General features: G+C 38.9%; 1 protein-coding gene across 1 annotated transcript in view; it reads right to left on the minus strand.

Moving 5' to 3' along the window:
* Window positions 1-20,338, minus strand: part of LOC124164592 (protein piccolo-like) — a 430,630-nt gene that overhangs the window by 90,883 nt on the left and 319,409 nt on the right. The window contains exon 5 of the mRNA XM_046542004.1: window positions 2,110-2,159. The gene's annotated coding sequence lies outside the window, so the exon portion shown is untranslated. The remainder of the gene's footprint in view (window positions 1-2,109; window positions 2,160-20,338) is intronic.

Consider the following 20,338-nt stretch of genomic DNA (forward strand, 5'->3'; position numbering starts at 1 on the left):
GCCGGGTGATGATGGCCATTGCTGCCAACGTTTCGATGGCCTTCTCTGCCATCGTCTTCAGGGCGAATGATGGACCTGGTTATTGCCGGGCTTATATACGCCGTTGGGGAGGTCAGGTCGTCCGTGATTGGTCAGTTTTTTAGAGTCCTCTCCTCCTCTCAGCTTACCCATTCTTTTTATGATTGGGTTCCACGATTTGCTAAGGTTGAAACCCGCGTCCCTATTCATTTTATTATTTGTGATTCGTATTTCGATAGCTTCCTTTGTAAGGCGGTCCCAATATCCCTTTGCCTTGCAGAGGATTTTTGTTTCATTGAACTTGATGGTGTGATTGTTTTTAATGCAGTGGTCGGCTACGGCAGATTTTTCCGGGTATCCAAGTCTAATGCACCGCTTATGTTCTGATATCCTGGTTTCAATTGTTCTTCCTGTTTCCCCAATGTAGCTATCTCCACATTCACAGGGTATTTGGTAGACGCCAGAGGTCTTGAGTCCCATTCTGTCTTTAACCTTCACAAGTTGGCTCCGTAGTTTTCCTGGTGGCTTGTGAATTGTCTCAATGTTGCGTTTTCTGAGAATACGAGACAATTTCCCCGAGATTGTGGAAACATATGGAAGAGCAGCCTTGGCAATGGGCTTAGCTTTCGAAACGTTGGCAGCAATGGCCATCATCACCCGGCTGATTTCCCGAGAAGATTTTATTTTCAATTGAATTTCCGGGAAATAAGAAACAACAAATATTAGGTAGTTTTATTGCCAAGAACAAGAGAAAAATCATTAGATAAGTGATGCCTCATTATGCTATTCAATTTCGCGGGCGTGAGCACACGCAAATAAGATTAATTCGCAGGAAAAGTATTCTCGCACAGGTATTAAAGCCGGACCTATATACTATCAAACACGTCGGAACGATGACAGTGTTATTGCACGCAAGAGACAAAAAAATGATACGGAAAATCCTCCAAGAAAACTTGAAAGAAGGAAAAGTATTTTCCCGTAAGTAGCTGAACATTCACATTTCTAAAAAGCCCACTCACTAAGTTCACTGAGAGGAAGAGACGACTCTTGACTTCATACTAAAAAGAATAAAAAAAACTCACCGCCCTCCGCTCGGCAATTGTTTCACCAGGCTCGTTCCGGGACGAATTCCTTTTTCGCTCGGAATTTCGAGATGCTTCCAGAGCGACGCGAATCGCTTCACCCGGGGAGGGTGGTGTCTCTTTCAAAAGGGAGGAGGAGAAAAGGAGAGGGAAGAAAAAAAACAAAAGAGAAACGGAAACCGTTCGCGACGACGAAGAAAAAAAAAGAAAAACGAAAGCGCATCGCGGGGACGAGTGGAGGAAAGAGAGCGCTAGATAGGGGTCTCGCGATTCCGTGGAATTCTCAATTCTCGCGATAGATGGTGCAGCGAGCGAACCGCGTGTTCAGAAAGGCCACCAGACTTACACAACCTTATGAACTCTTCACCTCGGAAGGAGACTGAAGCCCGTGGGAACTGAACTGAACGGACCTCTACTCTTGTCGTTCAGTAATACGCCGACTTCCCCCCTTCCACCATTAAGAGAGACACGGGAGATCAAAACCGGAAGGCAAGAACAGAGCATTTATGCCCCGCACGAACATGCACCGTCGGAAGATTACCGAAAAAAAAGCGCAGCAGATGCGCAACATAATTTAAGGGAGCCCCCGCCACCTCGGCGGAAAGCTTGACGCACAAAGGAAGCGATAATAGAAACGATAGTAGCGAATGGTCCCATATTTTTGTATGAACAACAGTAAATACAAAAATGCATTTTATGCATCATATTTACAGGGGTTTAGAAATATTTTCAGGGGATTAGAAAAAGCTTGTGCAATAATGAGAATACAAACAATATTGTGACTTCAGCCGATAATACCGTGAAAAAATGAATCGTATGTGCTAAATTTCGCAATTGTTATTTGGTTCCACCCAGTTTATGACGCTTGAATTAATTCCGAACCAACGAAAGCAATAGTGCGAGCTGGTGCATTTAAAAGGATGTATACGTATTGGAGGATAGGGAATTCAAATAGCATTGACGGAAATACTAATCCTATAATCCGTCGTAGTTATTTAATACCGCTTACCTTATATTAGCGAAATCCTTAATCCCAGTTTGAGGCCGTATCTCTGCACACTGTAAAGAGAGAGAAGGCATAATTAGTTCTCCCATAATTACAATAAACATCAAATCTATCAACTCTACAATATCACTTCTCTATCACCAACATTATCTTTTAATTCATTAATTAAAGAGAGATATTTTGAATATTTGAAACATCTTCACGATCCATAACACTTCGTTCGGACACTTAAGTACTGGTAAGATAGATATTTTGTTAAAACCACTGATAAAAATGATTCCGTCAAATGACATTTTCGCCAAAGGTCGTGGGTAACGCACAGATAACTGTGTAGGCGAAAAATTAAAACCTTATTCCCTTTAATTGCTAGGGTGGAGTGCTCCAAAGGGAAAAATAGAAAAATTGACAACAGCAAATAATTCTTAACTTATAAGTGAATTAATGATTATCTAAATATAAAAAATAATTGCAATGGCTTTAAAGCCAACTCTAACCGCTGACATAAATTATTGACTGAAAAATGTATCCATTGATTCATCTGAATTTGATACAGCCTAATTACACATTTTAGCACGCCGCGGCGCGCCGTGAACAAACGCCTTACTTAAAAAAAACCAATATCATTAAAAAGTCTATAGTCGCTACAGAGATACAGCGCTGCGGAGTTACCCGATGACAATTGAAGGTTTAACGGCGTAACGGAATGATTCCAGTGAGGGATGGTATGGGATTTGAAATAGAAAAAGCGGCCAGAGACATCTTGACGTCATTTACGAACGGTGCCAAACTTCCCCAAACGCCTGGCGGCGGCGGCGGCAGAGTAACACAGGTGTTCCAAATGGATCCATTTTCCCATCTATCCCTTCTCTGACACCCCTCCCCCCCAAAAATTCCCTTCCCCTCGCCTCACGAGCTATTTAGCGACTCCATCCAAACGGCGCGCGGCTCCCTCACCAGCTGAGTGCAGACGAGCGAAAGAACATGGCGAGACCAAAACAATCGCGAAACGGCGGCCGTATCCAGCGGCGTAGCCAGGGAAGGGGGTCTCGGGGGTACGGACCGCCCTCCAAAACATAAAAGCACAATTATTTTCTATCGCAAAAGGAAACAAAATATTGAAATATCATGAATTTACAGCATTTTTCTTTAACAAATTAAGTTTTTTTCGATTATGAAAAGCGTTAAAATTATTTTAAAACCCATTATTTAGAACCCTGTTTTTTTTTATATTTTCCCCTCGTTTTGGACCTATCCCCCCCCCGAACGAAATTCCTGACTACGCCACTGGCAGTATCGCATATAAACTCGCGTAAACCTCTTCCTAGCAAACTTTGTCATCTATTTTATACAAAGATATAGAACAGTGATGGTACTACACACAATTGATTAAAAAATTTTCTCGGTTGGTCTTCAATAACTAATTTTGTTAATATTATTGTTTAAATCCAATTTTGTTACCAGTTTTATCAACGTTAGCGCTAGAATTATTTTCGGCAACGTTATGTCAGGGTAAGCGATTTGAAATAAGTAAATATTATGAATTTTAGTTAATAATAACTTTAAATTAAAGAGTGAAAGTACAAGTAGACAGATAAGAAGTACTGCATTAGGCCTCATCGGCGGGCAGATTAAAGAACACAAACGCTAATTTTTTTTCTTTTATAAAAACATAACAATGATTGATACAAATAATTAACAACAATTATATTTAATTATTTAGTTAGTCTTCAATATAATGTTTTCGACCTGATTGGTTGTTTATTCGTTGGAGAGGCAAATAATTTTTCTTTTATTTCTTGCATTGTTTACCAAAAGTTTCCCAAAGCGCACCAAGAAAAAATCGATGAATGCGAAATTTAACAATGAAATCGATACGTTAGGACACTACTCAGGACAGGTGACAGATATTAACAATGATGGGGTTGTATCTGAATAGCCAACAAAGTGGAGAAATTTTTGTAGGCCATGTGATTTGAATCAGATTAGGTGACCTGAGGATAATACAAAATGTACTGAAAACGGCCGTGAGGTGATATTTAAGCATTATTTTCAGAAAATTGACAGTAAACCTTTAACTTACTGATATTTCTAGGTTTTCCTAATAGGCCAGCATATGAATGGCTAAGAGTGGAAAGATAGATAAGTGCGGGCAGGTGAACTCGGCCGAACGCGTGCCCATAAGCATTGCACGCTCTCTCCTACTCCGCGGGTGCAGCAAATCTTGAACGGATGTCACCCGACGGGAGGTAACGGTGAAAACAAGTTCGCATCCTCTTCTGAAATGCATGATACCCGCACAAGAGGACGTGCATGCTTCGAGGTATCACTGGAGGCGAAGGAAGCTCTCGAGGCGGGAGAAAAGCCATCAGCACGTATGCTTCATCTTCATCCACATATTACCCCGCCAGCCGCCTCAATAGGCGTGTGGCACGGGATGTTAGGACAACAGCTTTTAAACAATAAAGCCTGAATAACACGATCATTTTTTTTCGTCGCGAAAGTGATCACTATCGCGATCACTAGAGTGACCACTCGCAAAATGATCGTCGCCGGCAATTATTTTTCGCGATCGCGATGAGGATTCCCATCGATATTTTTCATCACTCGTCCGGTCGCATTTTCCGTCGCTAAAACCGTTCCTAAAACCCCATATCAGCCAATCAGAACGCATGACCGTATTGAGCGATAGCAGCGCGACGTTTGACAATTGTGGGAACGACATAGATAAACAAACACGCTGTATATTTTCGTGATGCGGGTCCTATGACAACGAGCTGTGATATCGGAAATGATGCGAAAAGCGACGGCGGGAGTGACCGAGTGATACAGAAAAATGATCACTAGAGCGATCCCTTTTCGCGACGGGAAAAGTGATCGCGATAGTGATCACTTTCGCGGCGAAAAAAATAATCGTGTGATTCAGGCTTAAGCCTCGCTGGTGTGGTGGATATTGTTTTGGCTTCCCCACCCGGTGGGCTCGGGTTCACATCCCGGCGGTGTGGGAGAAATTTCAGAGACTGCCCGATCCTTGCTTGAATGTTGTGTGGAGGACATTCCTATCGCAACATTCCGTCCGTCGGATGGGACGTTAAGCCGTGGTCCCCTCGGCGACTTTCTCCGTGTGCAAGCTCCTACTGATGCCGGGTTTCTCTCCACCCTTCCTTCCATACCCTTCCCTCGCGGTGAAAATGACCTCATCTGTCGGTCGCCTCCTCCAAATACCATACCATATTAATATAAGAATTCTTAAATTATTTGTAAATTCATTCATTGTTGAAATTTATAGAAAAAAAAGATAAAATATCAAAATTTATTAGCTCCATTTTGGCACACCCCCATAAAGAGAGTAGATAAACATTGATTAATCCACGTCGAGCTCACGAAATAATCGTTTCTGTGAAGGCAGACTGGAATAATCTATGTATACCATAATGAAATAAAATCTATTAGATCATTTGTAAATTCATTCATAGTTTGAACAGATAGAGAAAAGTTAAAATACTATAATTTATTAGCTATGATTTGACCTACCCCAGAAGGAAAAAGAGTAGATAAAAATTAATTAATGACGAGTTTTCGAAATAATCCACTCGGTGGATTCTGACTAGAGCCATCTAAGTAATGGAAACGTTACTTATGGATTGCCCTCGACCGTGATGGAACGCAGACGAGAAGAGGGTAATACGCGATTGTGCCGATGACATGCCGATTATTTTTCCGCCCGTGAACGATGAACGAGGACATCCATTGCGAAGCATTCTCCTCCTTATTGCCTTAAAAAACCTTCACCTCATATATTCCCTTCGCGCTCTCCTCCGCCCTCTTCAATTATTCCTCCCTGGAGGTAAACCCAAGGTCGACGGCGGAGCATCAAGTCACGCGAACAAAATGGCGACCCGCCAACCTTTTCACGGCAAAGGACAAGCGCGGCCTCTCGTTCGACGCGAATACAATGGGGTCGCGACAATATAACGAATACCTACCAACGCCCTCTGATCAAATGGGGCAATTGCGGCAAAAACAATGGCCATCCAATCTGATCACGGGGTGAGAGAATTATGTATTGTGAAAGTATAATGAAATGCAAAAAATAACTTTATAATTCCACATAAATTTAATACTGTAATTACATTCTGTCTCCTCAATTCAAATGTACCAGATGATGACGTGATACATCAAAACCTAGGTCTTACAGCAATAAATTTATGTGGATTCTTTAAGTTTTTTTGCATTCCATTATGATACGTCGATTCCATGAAGTTGCATTGAGTATTATAGGTTTGCATGGAGTATTTAAGCAGTATTCTGGCAGTCTCCCCTCCCTTCATGGACTACCCTCTTCAATTCAGAGTAAGGGCGTATCCAGAATTAACCCTCTATGCCCCAATTTTTTTACATGTGCATGTGCAGAGATCTGACAGAGAACGCCCTCAGGAGGGAAAAAAACAAACTAAAAATAATACATGAGAGGGGATTGGGTAGGCTAACTGTTACTTTGAAGTCACAGTGGTATACAGAGGCCAAGAAATGAAAAAAATAACAAAAAGTTCATAAATGCGGTATGTTACCTCAAAATCACTCTGGGGCATAGAGGGTTAAAACTAGTGGTGGCAATCAATGGCCGTTCAAGGTGTAACATTTTAGCATGCAAAAGGTAAATGAAACCATCATTTTAAGAAATTTATTAATCCTTTCAAAAAATATTTTTATTTTAGTCGCCTTTCTTACACTAACATCATTTTTCGTGGAATTAAAGATAATTTGTTGAAAACTCGTTTCAATCCAGGCCTGATTTTCCTTATAGAATTTGGCGATTTTTGCTGTTGTAGAAAATATCGCAAAATACCCTCCCCTTCCCAAAATCCCCTCCTGCCCCCCGCTGGGTACGCCCATACATTAGGCCTACTCCCTTCCATTCCATCCAAAAATCCTATTCCCTTCCTTCCTCTCCCTCGTTTACCCAACATTCTACCCTCTAACATCTTTTTCAACATCCCCTCCACGCTAAGTACTTCTGTCTCCTCCGTATCTCATCTAAAAGCTGCCTCTCCTCGCCAACCATATCCAGCACTTCGTCGTTCCTTTTCCTCTCCGTCCATTTCACCTTCTCCACACCCACATCTCGAATGCCTCCAATCTTCTCTCGTCTTCTTTTGTAAGCGTCCACGTTTCCGCACCATTGAAAGCTGCACTCCAGATCAAACTGCAAACCAGAACAAACTGTTCGCTAACCTTTTCTTTAAACTCTTACATAACGATCCTCTCATGAGCTAATTCCTGTTCACGAATGCCTCCTATGCAAACACAATTCTATTCCTGATGTCCATACTACTGCATCCGCTTTCCTTTAATGTGCTGCCCAAATAGTTGATTTGCTCTACCTGCTTCAGTTAATGCTATGCGATCATCAGTGCAAGATAGTCAGTGACTTAGACTATTGGTCACCCCATTGCTTTGTTTTGACGTAAGTAGAGAACATTTTGTAACCGCAGAAGGAAGACATTCGCTGTGAAATATATCGGCTGCAGGGAAGCACATCGACTTCCGCACAATACGAGCGCTCTCTTGCGCGGCACACGAGTTCCTAGCTTAGGAATGACCTCGTGTATGAATGACAGCAGGATTCGTAGATAATTCATCGGATAGCGGCAAGAAACTTATCACCCATGTTTGCACTTGTCTTTTCTAAGCGAGATAAGACTATCCATGCGCCAGCGTATCGTGAAAGAAGCAAACTTGAGGGATAGTTTCGACTCCAAGGACTTACGAAACTGTCTGGCGCTTCGGCGTAGCGATGATATATCGTAAAGCCGCAACGTGGCAGTAGCACCTCATGACCTCTTCTCCCTCTCATTCTCAACGATGAAGAACTCCTTTAAAATTCATTTTAATCAACTTTAAAAAAAATTACATCTTACGCCTTCATTGCAAATAGACAACCTTGGTACTTCAGTGACCCAAATGACTTGTCAGAAGGTTCTACATTGTTCTTTCATTGCTGCAGGTAAGAAACACAGTTAAATAGTTACATTAAAAATGTTACATGTTTACATACGTGATTATATAAGCGCGAAAAATAATACATATCGCAACACAAATGTAAAAGATGAAAAATTCCTAATTTAACCAATTCTTTAATATTTTCCTTGCTGCCTGAGCTTTTAAACTGCATGAGTGTTAAGGCGTTCAATTATATGTATTTGGCATAATATATTTGAGCAATGAAATGAGAAATAAACAACCTTGGTAACTTTTCACTGGAAATTATTTATTGGTACGTCGCCTTTCAACGCTTTATATTTCCAGTGAATAGTTACCAAGGTTGTTTATTTTTCATTTCAACTAGGATTTTCACAAAGTAATAGCCGAATCGATTGATTTTATTTGAGCAATATTTTCCCGTATCAATTATAGTGATCGTATGTTTTAAACAGTAGAACATTTATTTTAGCCATGCATACGTCATATTCCTTGTATTCTTTTATAAAATAATTGTGATTTACCATTTTAAGGTTTTGTTTATCTACATATGAGGAGTTGATTTATCGACAATGTACACATTATATTTAGCTATATAACGATTTAGTTCAATATTACTACAAGATTACTCAAACGTTAACTGGAGTACACCTTAGTGCTAAGGATCTTCTGACTTGAATGACTTCAAAATTTACCTGTATCTCAAATATAACAGTTTTATAAACCAGAAAATATCATTGTAAATTTTTCAAATTTGATACGGTGAAATACAATGATAATGATTCAAAACTTATAACATGTATCTCTGATGAAGTGAAGATTAAAATATAATTGCCATACTTATGTCATCATGTGCTTATTATTAACGGTATATTTCATTATCACTGGGAATAATGAATTTTTAAAGAAATATTTTCGATCAAAATACATTTTTTATGTCTGAGTAATAGCTTTCCATCTGAAGGAACATATGATTTTGTCATTAAAATTTGTCGGTATTTCAATTAATTAAATATAATTCAACCAAACCGCTTTTTGCCCACTCTTAACCTATTTCCACGCGTGTTTTCATAAGATTTCGTCATTTTTAGGGTTTCGTAAATGCCTAATTATTTTTAATCAAAAACCTTGCTTCATCTGTATCGTTTATAGCGGATTTCCTTTAGAGAGGTGCCGTTAAAGATAAATCCACGTGGGATAACAATTGCCAAACATATTTTCCATCAGGTAATTAATTTTCTATTCAGTTGCCATAATATACACCTATTTTGAGTGGGTAACACAACAGGGAAATCAGCGGCAATAAAACGAATATACTCGCATAAACAGGGTGGGTTTTTATGCAAGGACGCCGGGGTGACTGAGAATTGTAATTAATATTTACGGCGTACTTCAGGGCTCAGCTGTCCCAGTTCCACACACTGGACCGACATGTATCACACTCCCCCTTGTATCCATTTATGACCGGAGGGCATCTGGTTAAAAAGAGGGGAGTAGGTAACGGGGGTTGGACGTAAACAATGGACCCCGGCTACCATCCAAAAACTCGTCACCACCGCGCATTTCCGTACATCTCCATATACGATCGCATTCATCGATTCAACCGCGGGAAATATGAAAAAAGTTTAAAAGTGAGGGTAATGTGCTGGTAATTAATTTCAAATCCAGGCTGAAGGACACTAAAAAGACATTCAAATGCATTCATTTTCAATGTCAAATTGATACAAATAAGCTAACACGCATTTGGAACGACGACCCAAATATCCCAGCATGGTATATATGCTAAATCAACTAATCACTCTTTTATGATACGAATCTTTCCTACTTTTAAACCTTCTTCTAAACTTGTGTTTGTATTTTAAAATATTTAATGTTTTAAATCTCACTTAATAAAAAATTAAAAAAGTGATGAAATTTAATGAATTTCGCTATAGCGAATTCATACCAAAAAAAATCAGATGAAAATACCACATTGGTTAAAAAACTTATTTAATAAAATAATAAAAAATAAATTCATCAATCTGAAATTTCATAATTGCATTCAAATGTTTCATTTTCAATGTCAAATTGTTAAAAATAAGATTGCTTTCTGAAACAAACGACAATTTATTCCGCCAACGCAAACTTATGCGCCAAAATTACGATGTACTTGTAAACTGTCCGGTTGGGGTGAGGCACTGAACGGTAATCGATTGCATCGCCGTAGTTGACCGGTCGACGGTGCAGCTCGACTGTGAGTCGACTGGTGACTTCGGCTTCGCCCTGAAAGCAGTCAGTCTCGTACTGGACGCGCTCGGGTGCAGGTGGCCTACCACCTCTCTAAGAATATACCTGTTTTAAAACTACTTTCGTAGCCTATCATTTATCGAACAGTGATAAAATATCCAACTCAGTACACAAATCTAAATTGAACATATGAAGAATTCGGTGGCTGGATTAGAAAGATATGTTACGACGACAAGAATTCTCTCTTTCAGCCATCTTCTCATAATTTAAAATACATATCATTACAGAATGGTGCAGTTTTGAGTATGATTTAATTGAAAACAGAATTTCTTGGAGTCAAAAGGTTGAATTGTGAAGTCCAAACAAGTATTTTTTCCAGGATTAGATTCAAGGACGTTATACTATCAGTAAGAATAAACGCGTAAAGGCCACTTCAAGTCTTGCCTGGATCAATTCCAAATGATTGCGCTACTAAGACTAGCTAAGTTATTAACATGGAAGGAGAAGAACTTGTCTACTGCAGGACATGAAAATACTTAGTAGAGGAGAGGTTCTAATAATACTTCTGCTGGAAACAAGGTTATGAACAAAGATTTTAATGAATGTTTTTAATGAAAAAGTTTTTAAACTACACATTCGTAAAATTTACAGTTACACAAACAACGAAAGTGAAATTACAGTTTTTCATTTGCAAATGAAGCATTTTCACGAATCCATGCCGCAAGCCCAATCATTTTATTCGTAAATAAAATTTTTTTGTGGATTTCTCGAAAATAAAAAAAATTATTAAATGCGCCTTCAAAATTTTCAGAAGGAAATTTGATCATATGTTCGCATTTTCAGTCATAATGAATACTAAAATGTAGGAAGGAAATTAATCAACTTCTTTGCGTTTTCTGTCATTACGACTGCTACAATGTTCGAAATAGGGAAGGAAAACCTTAAATTATAGGGAAATTCTAGGGTAATAAGGAAAAACTTAAATTTTCAGGTAAAAATTTGTCAATTTCTTTGCGTTTTATGTCATGAGTCTATCATCATGCAATATTCGGAGTAGAAACACACGAATTTCGCGTACCTAATGGATTAACCGTTCAAGAAAATGGAAATTAACTGCGTTTCTTTGGAAGTACAGATAACGCTCGCAAATAAATTGGTATCATTCGTCCAGTGTCTAAGAGACGCGAATGTATGGCACATTCGGAGGTGGAGGGTTTCGAAAGAAAATTCTCATGAACGGGGAGTATAAATAAAAAAAAACGAAGGTAAAAATATTCCGACGAGACAGAAACGCAATTCATTTTCCCGCAGAGGGTAATCGCAGGAAGTGGAACGTCGAAGGTGTAGATAGCGAAAAAAGTTTTACGCTCCAAGCCACGCAGATAAAGGAATATGAAGAATGACTCTTTGACGGAATAAAATCAGTCTCGGAGCAGCGACAGGGGTCAAGGCTCCGGCGAATAAACTTTTAATTTTTCTCCAACTTGTTGAGGGCATTGCCTCGTCCAATTTATCTTTTTTCTTTAATGCACGCTATTGAAAAAGAGAGGTCTTTGAGATATTGGATTCAAATTCAGGTTACAGAATATTGCATAGGATATTATAACTGGCGAACCGAAGTCAAATCCACGAACATCGAAGCGTATAAGGTGAAAAAAACGAGGCGAAAAAATTATTTATTATGAATGTAAAAGACTATTCACAATTAAATATAGAAGGTTGAATTAAGAATGAAAGAAGCGTATGCATCTTTCGTGTTCAAGTAGCCTTTGCCTCTACTGATGTTCTCTTCTTCTAGGTTAATTTCTATCGCTTCTTTTACGATACGATCTCAATAACCCTACAAGACGACTTTGATTTCATCCAGGAGTATTACGCGCAAAGTCGAGGCTAAAAATAAAAATTCAAGAAAATTGAGTCGACATGCGTATAAATAAGTCGGGAAATTGGGCTATCAAAAGTTATCGTACCAGTTATATTCCTACCTTATTATGCTAACACGCTGCCATATAAACCTCGGATATCATGAAGAGGGATTTTCGAGAGAAAAAAAAGTAGAGGAACGCGACACGCCCAAGCTCAAATCGATAGGTCGGCCGCCTGCCTTCAGCCGGCACGGCACGCACCTCTATTATCCCTCGACCTATCTAAAGGGGAAGGTAGGTACCCTGGATGGGGGAAGGGGTTTAGCTAGTTGTTGGGAACCCCTATCGCAATCGAGTCGTGGTCATGCATAATAACTACCACGCGGTACATACACGTATATAGGCAGCGCCGACTGCCATGCAGGCAGGCAGGCCGCCATCTGTGGAAACGAGGCCATTGGGTCACAGAGATGGCGCGCCGCCTCCTAGCGGAGAGGATAGGAACCTACGGACTGGGGACCACGCGACAGTCTCCATTAACGACTGAGATATCTTTGCATCATTCCACCTAAATTCAACAAACGACTGTCTCTTAGTTTTTCAGATATTTTTAAAATTTCTTTCATATAAACTTTTGAAGGATGCCGAGAATAGACGTATACATTTTGTATAAAAGGGAGCTTGCGTGAAATATTTAAAAAAAATGTCTCATTTAACAGGAATAGTTGAATAATTCACGTGACACTGTATTAATAAAACTATATCTGACCTCTAGCAGGCATCATTTTTATGGACAAAAACGTATTTTTGAGGGAAACTTTTTGTACTTTTATGCTCACATTTAGAGGGAAAATTACGAAAACTTGGAAATTAAGAGCTGATGAGAGGATCATTGTGTACAAATTTAAAGAAAACGTTGGTGAAAGGTCCGATCCAGAGTGTAGCGCCTTACGGTGCGGAACTATGGACACTTAGGAGGGAGGACGAGAAAAGACTGGATGCACTCTAGAAGCGAGTGTGGAGGAAATTGGAGATGGCTCAGTGGACGGATATAAGGAAGAACGAAGAAGTGCTGGACATGGTGGGTGAGGAGAGGCAGCTTTTGGATGAGATACGGAGGAGACAGATGGTATTAGATTAGATAAAGGAAGATATTAGATTTAAAAATATTGGTAGAGGATAAATATCTCCACTATTATAAAGGACCTCGAGTTATCGGGAATGTCACATTCAAAAATAAGAACGCGAGATTAGAAAAGAAATAAAAACTTTACAACAACTACACTGCTTACTTCTTTTATGTAGTTACGCAAGAAGTGTTGCGGAAGTCATCGGTACCAGTTGAAGGAAATAAAAAGTCCTATCCAAGTTACCATCGCACGCCTCGCGGCCATGTTTTTAATGCCCCATTCAACAGTTTAACGAGTCTCGGCCCTATTTGTTCAAACAATGATGGCGCGCGCACAGGTGGCGGAGGAGGTGAAGTAATTCCACGGACGCGCGCTAATAGTTTCAACTCTCTGAGTCTACCGCTGCCAACTAGCGCCATTCCCGCCCATTCTTCCTCCCCTTAATGACTCAAAGGATAAACTTTCTCGTTATCGACATGGGGAGGGCTGCCCGATGTTGACATTGGCATCCGGCCGAGTTTGCGGCATTTAAAAGATGATGGCCTTCCATCTGGGGATCACCCGCACAAATAGTAGAGACCGTAGCGTAGCAATGTTTGTAGCTGTCGATTGCCTAAAGCCTCCTATTGCATTCCACGAGATTCAAATACTGTAAACTTAAGACACCATTTCAATAACTTATTATAGCTTCTATAATTTATGGAACACATTTATGCATAGAACGGGTTCTTGCATTAGGGGGAAAATAGAATTGTTGTTTCCTCAAACAAGACATGCAGTTCTCCTAAATATGGGCATATAAAACGACCTGAATACCTAGCTGAAAAATAGAAGTTCTAAAATGCTATCATTGGTGAAACCTATATAGCGACTTATTTTATACTCTGGCAGCAACCTTGGATTTGTATGCACGCCACATACAAACCTTCAAAAGAATTCATTACAATTTAATACGGAATTACTCAGAATCAGTTATGTATCAATGATACCAATTTGGAGTAGGTTGGATTAGGTAGCTATAACTCATCCTAGGTAAATGTTACAAAAAATACAGCAAAATAATTAACAATCCGTAAGAAAATTATACAAAGGTGTTACAATTTTAAAAGTGAAGCTTACATGGCTGCTTTATTTACGAAAATGCATAAGGAGACAGTGAAAAATGACGAAAATTGGACGATTTTCAAGAATACCTCATGAATCAAGATAACACGATCAATTTCTGCATACCGTATTAATACTTATAGTATAACATTTTGACGAAAAAAACTTTTATAGAATTCGAAACTTCATCACTGAAAATTCAATGAAATACAAAATATTTATAAATGAAATTAAATATGAGTTCAAACACTAACAAGTGACTAAATAATGGAAGTTAAAAGTTTCAATTTTTATAAAATACGAAAGTTCAAGACATCAAAAATATTTTCGATACATGCTAACCTCTTGGTTCTCAAAAAAACTTAAGTATCACCGAATATTTAAACCGCTTGTCTAGCTTTTGATGGAATGCCACCACGCCATTAATTTCTAGTGCGGAGAACAAAAAAATGAAACACGTAGTCCTTCGATGACGCGTCATCCTAAAGGGGCTAAAAATTCCCCCACTCCCATAAGTCAGGCACGCAAGAGCCAGCCAGCTGGTCGGTATGATATCGCAGGCGTTTACGTGAGTAGAAAAAAATCAAACGCCCACATATCTAGAGAGGTTCCTAAAGCTAACCGTACTCACAGAATTTATGGGCTGAGTTAAATTTAGAAGCCAATCGATTGAAAAGATCGCCAATCGTAAATTTCTATACTCTCGTGGCATGATGGAGTCGGGAAAGTTTCATTCCGTATCATCCTATGCCGAATAATATTCTACACTCATCCGTAAACACTACTCGCAAATATCTCAAAGACGTATGACTAGGAAATATGATTGTAAAGCCGCATACTTATATGGATACATTATAATTAATACGTTTATTAGAGTTAATCCCCTTGTTAAGAGAATTTAACATTGAGTATTTTCTACAAATCAACCCGGCCACTATTATTTAGCGAAGAATTGTGAAGAACAGTATTATTAGAGTAAATAACTGGTATTTTAGTTTAAAAATAATCCGTAAATATTACTCACAAACATCTCAAAGACACACACCAAGGATATATAATGTTAAAGCCGCATACTTGGATTCATTATTATTATTACTATTTTTATTAGAGGTAATATACTGGTTAAGAGAAGTTTACATCGAATATTTTATTAAAACCAACCCGGTCATTTTTATTAAGCCATGAACTATAAAGAAAAATTATATGAGCAAATAATGGGTATTTTAGCTTTTTGAAAAAAAAACTTTAATATTCGTCTACATTAATGTGTTGCCTTAAAAAAATCCCCATTTAGTTTTAATGCTATAGGTACATGTTGGTAAAACGATCGCCCTGGAATGTTTTCTATATTTAAGGAAATAGGAAAAAGCCACACGGAGCCATGTCTGGCAAATAAGGAGACTAGGGCATCGTTACAGTATTGTTTTTGGCCAAAAAAAATCACAAACAAGCGATGAAGAGTAAGCCGAAAATCGCCGGGCTCATAAAAAACACGTCTAACCTTAGGGTCTGCCACAGGCAAATGTAAGAATGAATACAGAAAATTTTCTCATGCTTTAGGTGCATGTACAGTGAGTCCTCGTTCTACGTCACCCCGTTTAACGTCATTTCGCGAAAACGTCACGAAAATTTTGAGACCGTCATTCGTTTATCGCACATTCGCTTCGCGATAACGTCAAGGCTTTTAAATTTCGCGCGAGAAAAAAACGCGAAGCGGCGGGCGTTGAAGGTTGTTCGTTTTGTGGGCGGTAATACAGTCAGTCTATACAAAGTGTAAAACGGTGTGTTTATTGTTAATTGCGATTACGGTTTTAGCAAATTTTCTGCAAAATGAATTCTTAGGTAGGTGCGCAAGGTTTTACTTGACATAATGGTTTTCAGGAACCTAAAAAGTGATTTCAAGGAATTTTTCCGTTTAGAACTCGGAGTTTTTGTCGCCACTTTTTTCGCCGTGTTCACAATAATTTTGGTTCCTGTAACTGCGACGATGTTTCAGCGATGATGATGCCCGGGCGACGCTCGCGAAGCCGAAGAGCAAATGCGGGAAGATACAAAAATGGAGAAGGATTTACGTCAGTGCTGCTATTGTCGTCGATGAAGACAGGAACTCGTATTTATGCCATAGCTTGGCATTCCCATCGTAAAAAATGCCCCAGATATGATACGCTAAATTTTTTTCGCGTAGCAATTGTGAGGTCTAGGAGCCGATATTCAATTTCTACATTGTTTCTTATGGGATATTATGTTTCGAGTAACGTCATTTCGTTTATCGTCACATTTTTCAGGAACGGTAAGTGACGTTAAACGAGGACTCACTGTATAACAGCATGATAGAAAATTGACAATCCTACTCTCCAAAATCCTAACACGCGAAATTTAAAATTCCCGTTATTTTCTGAACGCACCTCGACAAAGAACATGGAGCCACACAAGTTCTTCAATTTTATCAACTACGTTCAATAGCGTATTGATACTCGAATTATAATGAGCAGAATTATTCACCGGTAAAAACCGTCCATTTGGATACATCAGAGCATGACTCCGACATTTCCCGAGACATCTTCCTGCTAAGTCCCTTCCAGGAACTGACTGGGCCCTGAGCCAATGCTTTGAGGAACTCAGGACGCAAATAAACACGCACGCGGCTCATGAGAGCCAGGGTTCTCACGGACATTACGGCAATTAGCTTTTATTTTACAACGCTCAGCAGAGGAACGAAGGTCATGCTATATTTCCACCTGAAAACTATGCCAGGAGCATATACGAACAATGTCCACTGATTCCACAACATACGCATTCAATGTCGCAAATTTCCTTTATAGCTTCATTGAAACTATTATAAACGAAAAAATATAACTTTTAAGACCTTTAGTACGTTTAAATGCCCAAAATTATACAATTACTCATTCATTAAATGAAAGCTTATATTTCCTAATTCATGCAAATTTTTTACTCTACTTAACAGGAATTGATTAGTAATGATTAAGTAATTTTTAACTCAATAAAGTCGGCACTTCTAACGTTAGGAAATGTTTCCTTCATTCACGGGAGAAAAATTTCGCAATCAAAGAATTAATTCAACTACATCAGCTAACCAATGAAATTATTGCAATATTTTTATTCTTGGAATACACGTCGAATAATTTTGTTCATTAATTTATAACGTCCCAATTATCCATTAAAATATAATGCGGAAGTAAAAATATCAATTTCCCAGAAACGCATTAGGCATATCATTTCCGTTATGACACTTTTTGACATTTTAGTTACGTCAAAACTACACCTGTAACAAATGAGTACAGTATGAAATAATAGGGTAGTTTCCTTCATCAAAGAAAACGAAAGGCATTGATTGCGATTCGTTACCCACCATTAGTGTATTCATAATACACTAATTATTTGGTTTTTGAAATACCGGTTTAGACGAATGGCAAGGGTCAAATTTTATCCTCATTTGAAAAAGGCCAGATTGGCGCCCATGCGATTCCACTCCGCATGACGTCACAGGGACCTAGTTTCTACACGAGAGGATAGGAGTTATACATCGTCTGAGGTTACCAATGCATGCATGAGGCACAGAGCTCAGGGAAACATGTCTTAATAATCACCTATTAAAACTGGCTAAGGTCGGAAAGTTTTCTTCGTTTGATAAGGTATTAATAAACCTTTTTTAAGCCAAGCGCTACCATCCAGCAAGGTACTCAGCTATCCGCTAGCATCCTGCGACGTATCAGCGCTAAGCCTCGCCTCAAGGTCACCTCAACGGGCGGGAGGGGGAACCAGAAATACGACGTACGGAGATATTTCCCGGCATTCATACTTAAGCGTCGCGTTTTCGCGCGCTTGAAAATTTTCACTTTTCATTTAATCGCGAAAAATAGATGTTGTCATTTAAAAATCTAAAAGCGTGAAATACGTACTCCAGTAGTAATAATCTTTCGATTAAAGCAATAAAAAAATAATAGGAAACCACCCTATTATTTGCCGCAAAATCAAGTCCAAAGGCCGAATTACACGGAACATTTATTTATTTGTAGAATCTCTTCCGTAAACCCACGAATGCGGGAAACTGCATTGTGTAAAGCAGCTAATAGTACGAATGACTGAAAACAAAATACAACTAATTCAATTACGCCATACAAGTAAATACCCTAACCACGTTCCCTCGTTTGTTAAAACAAAAACAAAATCTTTCAAGGGGTGTAATGGGCCTAAGAATGATCTCTTGCACATGAAGTGCATCGCAAATTACCCACCGTTTCCGTACAAAAATGCCTACGCATCGAGCTTATGCGAAAATCAAAACAAGTGCAGAAATCATTCAAGCGAACTGAACATGAGTTGAGGCAATCACAGCGTAAGACCATAAAACTTCGTCAACCCAAGATTTTAGTGTCGTAGCATTCAGAAGATCATAAATTAGTCGTAAGTGGGTTAATGGAATATTTCGGCCGGCATTTCGAATAGGCATTGGCCGAATTGTAATTAAAAAATAAAATGAGTGAAAAAAGAGATTTTACATTTAAAAAATACTTAGCTAGATCGGGTTTTGAGAGGCAGTTAAACCATTGCATCGCCTTCAGAATCCATAACCTCAATAACTCACCGAACGAGGCCAATGCCTTTACGTTTATCGCATTGCATCGATAAAACTGATTACGAGAACGAATTAAACTTGAATTACAGGGTTTTTCCTAGGAAAGATATTTCCAACGTCGAGAGGGCAGCGTACAAGATCATTAAAAAGGTTTCCAACACGGCAAGTCGTTTTATAAAGCCTATCGCTCACTGACCTCGTAATGACGCCTTTATCATTCGCTATAGCACGATTAAATCTTCAAGGAGACACTCTGAGCGAACGTTACTAGATATATCTCCTTCATGGCAGGAATCGATCAAATTTGATTTAAGACTGAGCATATGACAGAATGCATAAGACGATATGACAGAAAAGAAATCTAAGTACTGTATACAACAGAATTTCAAGAAATTACGCATTAAAACGATTAAGCCTACTATGATAAATTTCTAGCCAATGTATGACATCCGTTAGTCATCGCCTTCGTCACGGTCAATCATATTCGCTTTCACTAGTCAACATTTTGATTGAATTAAGTACAATAAATAGTTCCAAACATGGGCGTACCCGGCGAGAGGAAGAGGGGGGGGGGGCAGGTTCCCCCCTCCTGGAAGCAAAAATCGCAAATGTCTTTAAAAAAAACAGTACTGAATTAAAACGAAAGAATTCAACAAATTTTCTTTAAACCCATGAAAAATGATACATATTAGTATAAGATATGTAACTAAAATAAAACTATTTTCTCAAGGAAATTATCTCATAAACCCCATGGCTTGCCGCCCCCATAAACCATGGCTTGCCCCCCTCGTTATGATCCTGGGAGCGACCTTGATTCCAAATGTATCCAAATCAAAAGAATAAAAAAAAGATCCCAATCAGATAAGTTATGTTCGCATGTTAATAATTATTATTTAAGGTTTACGTGCGGAGGCATAAGATCCTGATTTGACCGAAGGTACGTGAATTTATCTTTTAAGCGCATCAAACGCTTCAATAATATTTTTTAATAAGCCACTCTCATTTGATCAAGAAACAACTCCTTCGCAAGTTCATTTGGAAAGTGACGTAGTAGACTTCTTACAGCCAAATTACGTCCTCATCGCGGAACGCCTTATACCATCTTCAGAAACTCATACTCATTTAGCAGCGACACTCTTCACGATCCTCTTTGACGAAGGAATCATTTAAAAAATGACTTCGGAGTAAATGCTGCGATAAAATGGCACCAATGTGGCTTCCACCTAAATTTCGGTACCTACGAATCGAAAGCTGAACTACCTATATGGACCGAAAGGTGGAGCCTCAAGCTTATATATTAGCTTACCATGAATTTTTTTAATGGGGGAAAA

This window comes from Ischnura elegans, chromosome 8 (assembly GCF_921293095.1).
Source record: "Ischnura elegans chromosome 8, ioIscEleg1.1, whole genome shotgun sequence".
NCBI classification, from domain to species: Eukaryota; Metazoa; Arthropoda; class Insecta; order Odonata; family Coenagrionidae; genus Ischnura; species Ischnura elegans.